Source organism: Eschscholzia californica, unplaced genomic scaffold (assembly GCF_041429995.1).
Source record: "Eschscholzia californica isolate CP2 unplaced genomic scaffold, dmEscCali1.0.p SCAF_3, whole genome shotgun sequence".
Taxonomy (NCBI): Eukaryota; Viridiplantae; Streptophyta; class Magnoliopsida; order Ranunculales; family Papaveraceae; genus Eschscholzia; species Eschscholzia californica.
In genome coordinates, this window is record NW_028238420.1 from 17,010,857 (window position 1) to 17,016,919 (window position 6,063).

Genomic DNA, 6,063 nt, shown 5'->3' on the forward strand with positions numbered 1-6,063 from the left:
GCATATGCTAAATGCAACCGGGATTCCTCCGAAAGTGAGTTAGGTTTTTCTTTTATTTTGTTTTGCTCGAGGACTAGCAAAATCTAAGTTTGGGGATGTTTGATGGGTCATGTATAACTCAAAATCTAACATAATAAACTATTTAGATTTCGGAATATATTCTTTAATAACTCAATTCAAAATCATATATATTTGATTGACTATCATATAAATCTAGAATCCTAAACTATCATTCATTATCTAAAAAGCATATCTCATCTAGTAATCTAATAAAAGCATGAAATATCTAATTATAATGCATGAATGATGAAAAGATCATAGAATCAATATGAAATGACAACTAATAAACATTGAAGCTCAATAAAAGGATTTACTACTCAATAACATATCTCAAAATAAACCCAAATATGGGCTTCCTCTACACCCTAGATACAAATTTAGCTACTCATGGAATCTAAAGTAATATTCATTGAATTTATAAAGTAAATGGAATTACAAAAGATAAATGACAAGAAATCACCAAATGAGATCTAGATCCATTGCTCCATTTGCCTCCATTTTGATATCCAATAAATGTTCCAAATGTTTTCAATAATATTGTCTCAAAACTCCAATGGTAGCTTCTTTTTTAGAGGAAGAAGAGATAAGATGAGATTTAGAAAAGAAATAAGAGGATACAAGATTTTAGAAGAGAAGAGATGAAGAAATTAGAATAGAAGAGAGAGATTGATTATGGTGGAATGGGTAGTAAAAGAAAAGAATGGAGGCTAGGGTTTTAGAAGATGTAGAGAGAAAGGGATAGGTTAGAAAAGAATGGAGGCTAAAAGAGAGAGAGAGGCTAAGAGGGGAGAGGGATTGAGAGGGTTTTCAAGTCTAGAGAGAAATGAAAGAGGTAGAGATTTATTTATAGATGGGTTGATGACTAGGGTTTTAAGAGTTAATTGGGAGAAAATGGGAGAAAGAAGGTTAAAATAGGAAGTTAGGGTTGCTTTCTACTCAAGAAATGATTTCTTATTGGTTGAACATAAAGTGAGAAAAAAAGAAGGGGCATAAAAGTAACTTCCGGAGCGCTTAAAAGGAGAAAAGAGGGACCACATGCTGCTGTCCGTTGGGTGCATTCAGGACGTGCCACGTCACCTGGTTGTGTCCCACCAGCTAGAATGGTGCCCAACAGTGTCCCACCAGTCTACATTGTTTGACTCCAACTTTGACTATGCATATCTCACTCTTCCGAACTCCGAAATCAAGATGGGAAAGAAATCTAGGGTTCTTGATTCCACCACATAAATGGACCATCTAAAACATGCATTCAATCAATAAATTTATTTTTTCATATATAACTCAAAATCTAACATAATAAACTATTTAGATTCCGGAAGATATTATTTAATAACACATTTCAAAATCATTTATATTTTAATTGATTGTCACATAAAAGTTACATTTCTTGATAATCATTCATCATCTAATAAGCATATCCCATCTAATAACTTAATAAAAGCATGAAATATCTCACTACGAAGCATGAACAAAGACAAGATTATAAGATCTATATGAAATAACAATTAATAGACATTAAAGCTCAATACAAGGATTCATTAATCAATCAAATATTTCAAAATAAGCCCAAGTATGGGTTTCCTCTACAACCCTAGGTACAAAATTAGCTACTCATGAAATCTAAAGTAATATTCATTGAAATTCTAAAGTAAATGGAATTACAAAAGATAATGAAAAGAAATCTCCAAATGAGATTTAGATCCATAGCTCCTTGTGGCTCCATGTTGATGTCCAATATTAGCCCTAAATGTTCCAAGAATATTACCCAAAACTCCAAATAATAGCTTTTTAGAAGATGAAAGAAGAGAAATTTAGAAGAGAGATAGAAGAAGAGATTCTAGAGAAAAAGTTATGGAGAAATTAGAAGTTTAGAAGGAGAAATTTGAAGTAGAAAGAAATTGTAGAGAATAGATGAAGGCGGCTAGAGAAATAGTAGAAGAAATGGATTTAGGGTTAGAAGATAGAAGGAGAAGTGGCTTAGAAATTAGAGAAGGAAGCCTTTTGAGAAGGATTTTAAGTCTAGAGAGAAATGAAAGAGGTAGAGATTTATTTATAGATGGGTTGATGACTAGGGTTTTAGGAGTTAATTGGGAGAAAATCGGAGAAAGAGGGTTAAAATAGGAAGTTAGGGTTGCTTTCTACTCAAGGAATGATTTCTTATTGGTTGAACATAAAGTGAGACAAAAAGAAGGGGCATAAAACTAATTTCCGGAGGGCTTAAAAGGAGAAAAGAGGGACCACATGCTGCTGTCCGTTGGGTGCATTCAGGACGTGCCACGTCACCTAGTTGTGTCCCACCAGCCAGAATGGTGCCCAATAGTGTCCCACCAGTCTACATTGTTTGACTTCAACTTTGACTATGCATATCTCGCTCTCCCGGACTCCGAATTGACTTCCGTTTTCTCCTACGAGCTCGTCTCGGACTCTACTTTTCACTCGTCACTGACCTTGGTCAAAGTTCCCAGAATACCATTGACTCCAAATGACCAAAATACCCTCCGTGTATCTTTTTCTCATTTTTAACCATTTTATTATAATAAAGACTCGAAACGAACTAACTCGGCTAAATTAAACGACTCAGATGGGACATTTTCATGACCCATCAGAACGAGAGTTTTCTTCACTCAATTGCTTCCTTAAACCCGCAAAACTAAACTAATTTGAGCGTCAGAGTATCTTTGGAGGTACCCTCTTCCCAGCTCAAGGCATCGTTGCAGAAATAGAAGGGACATTCAGTCGAGGATGACAAGTTGATTTCTTTTGGATATCTAGGAATTCACTTTCTAAGATCACCCCTTTGGAATCAGAGGAAGGGGAAGTCACTTCATCAACCTTGAACATTTGATACATACTAATTCATCAATACGACATTCCTTATCATGATCCGACCCTTACACTGCATTTGACCACTCGAACACAACATCAATGTCTAGAGACGAAGATGTGCTTGCAAGAATCACTCGTTTAAAGGAAGAAAATAAGCGAGATGCAAATGCTTTATTTGTGATGCAGTCCAGTGTTCAATAATTACAAAAATTGGATCAGATGAGAATCAGAGAAAACTGAGGCAAGGAGGGAACCTCTTCAATCTACTGTAAGGTGGTTGTTTGCTACGTCTGATATTTGTTTTGTTTGATTCGTCACCAACGATAATCATTTGGAGGCCATAGCAACTCCGACAGAAAAAAAAATAAAAACAAAAAGATAAGAGGAAGATAGAGAATTGAAAAGGTCGCAGAACAGAGCACGAAGAACCACCCTATATTGCAGAGACGAAGGTCGCGGGGCTCCACCAATTCCTATCGTTGAATTAGCGTATTAGGAAGAAGAAGGACCCTACTTCGAAAATCTGATGGTGCAAAAGTTAGAAGAAATGAAAAGAAAGATGCAAGAAAAGGAGACCTCACGGTCGGGGTAAGCTAACTCCACCACCCTTCTGCTTAGAAATTTAAAAGCTGAGAGACCACGGGATTTCAAATTTGAAGACCAATGACGGGTCTCTAAATCCAAAGACATTCATCAATGACTCCGTAACTATTATGAGTTTGACAACCACGAATGAGCTAACAACTTGCCCTTGGTATGCCTATTTAGAGCCAAGATAAATTAGATCTTTCGAAGGGTTGTGATGCGCCAAATATTGGCCAGCCTTGACCAGTCAAGGACTCAACTTGCTGAAATGGTTGCATGTGGCAGATCCCTAAATACGCACAAGCAAAACTTTAATGAAACCAACAGAGAGGTGGATTCGGAAGAACTCTGCCACCTAAGCTCTACATGGGAGGTCGAAACGAGTCTCCTAGGCCCATTAAGATCTATATATCATTACTTAAGGGTAAAGGAAGGGTGACTTCGAGTTTGATATGCAACTTAATCCCTATAACATATATTTGTATGAGTATACCCGACCCCTAGAGCTTTGCTCTTCCTGAGAAAGACTAAATAGCATCAAATCCTCTTGCCTTATCTCAAGATACGATTATATCCTCTATGGTCTTAAAGATTGTATTAACAACCTTGCCATGTGACTCCTTTAAGCGGGTGACTCACCATCGCCATGCAAGCCTATATAAACGATGCAAATTTACCTTGAAAAGGGATCTGATCCTTACCTTTTAATTAATTGACTTTCAACCTGCACCACTGAACTAACTTGAGCGTCAGAGTGTCTTTACAGGAACTCCTTCCCCCATCTCCTCATTGACGACACGAAAGAACAACAACTCGAAGAATCAAGGGCGATATTCAAGATGATATTTAGGAAGACACTTTTGCTAATGTCATAATTAATCTTTTTGGAATAAGTCAGAATGATGAAACTTCAACGTTGAACCCGCTATGCTCCTCTCGATCTAGGTGCGAAATCTACAAGGAACTCAAAAACTTCTCTCACGCTCAAGATAGTAAGATTTCCCTTACAGTTAAAATTATTGAGTATTGAGTGAACTATAGTTATGGAGTTGTGACTTAATCGTAAATTGGGAGAGTTGGTTCGCTCTTTGTGAAGAAACTGGAGAAGAAGAACTTAAAAGTCTTTCCTTTGATTTCCACAAATAATTGTAGGCAAGTAATTAATATGTAATTATGATGATGCACAATTAACTTATGCAAATAAATTTTCCGTGTATTAGACATACCTGAACATGGGTTGTGCAAATATCCCGGTTGCTCTTTGCGTTGTTGAATCTTTTTATATTAATGTTTTCTAGGGCTACTTTACAGGGATGCTCCCCGAAGATTCTTTCCAGAGCTTGTCGACGTGTTTGTTCGCATGCAGCGGATTTTAATGCCTTTGCTTCTGAAGAAGGAATCTTGTTCCTAATTTTTTATTTTTCTAACGTCAGGCGACTGATTCTCTAGTCACGCCTTTTCTGAGTTGTCTTTTCGGTAACTGACTACGGTACTTTCTCTGCCATGTGTGGGACACGCATCTTCCTTTCATTGACGCGAAGCCTTAGTCGTTTATTCTCACATTAATATTGTGTCTGACTTGGTTAGATATTGTAGCGTTTTCTCTCGGATCATTTACGGCTTTGCTGGTTTTTGAGGTACTTCTCCTTTACTCTTTATTCTTCTACAAAGATTTTTATTCTTCACCTTCGATCTATAAACTGGTCACTTATTGCTTGGTTTTCTTCATTGACAACTTTCTTAAGTTGTTTTTCTTCATTGATAATTTTTTTCAAATCCTCTAATTTCTCCAGATGATACCTTTGTTTGAATTTAATTTCAGAGCCGCTTGTTTATTTGTTCCATTCACGGAAGTCATGCTAAACGGGGATGTCACTTCTTGTGAGTGAAACTATCCTTGGAATTTTTATTAAAAATCTTGGATTTCATGTTTGTTGGGATGGTGTTCGATGAAATGCCTGAAAGAAACTTAGTTTCTTATTCGACTATGATTTTTGGTGTGTCGTCATGTTCGAAGCTAAAATAAATTAAAAGGAAAGCAAATATATGGCTAATTGATAACCTTTAATTTTGAATCTGGTCCATCAATTTAGACGACTTTAGTTGTTTGGCGACTTAGGTGTTGTTTGTTTTTTTTTTTATGTCTGAATTTGAATTGGTTGAATCTGAATGCTTAATGTTTCACAGGTTAGAATGTTTGTTTTTCCTCATCGGAATTATTATGTCTGAATTTGTACTTTGACATTAATACCCTTAGAAGGTGATGAACATAAAAAATCTTGTGGTTCCCTGAAAATTCTTTAATTTTGTTTTTTTGTTTTTTCCTTCTATCCTTTTTTTTTATCTTTACCCTTTCTCCCTCTCTAAAACTCTCTCATGTTCTATTTTCTATCTTTACTCTTTCTCTCTCTAAAATTCCTTTCCATTGTCTCTAAGAAACAAAGTGTTAGATAATGAATGGTCTATATATAGATCGATAATGTCTCTTAGATAATGGTGGATAAGTTTTAGCATTACCAATATTGTTCCTTGTATATTATGGGGAATAAATATCTTAACAAAGAGATAAGGAGGAGAACAATAAGAAGTAGC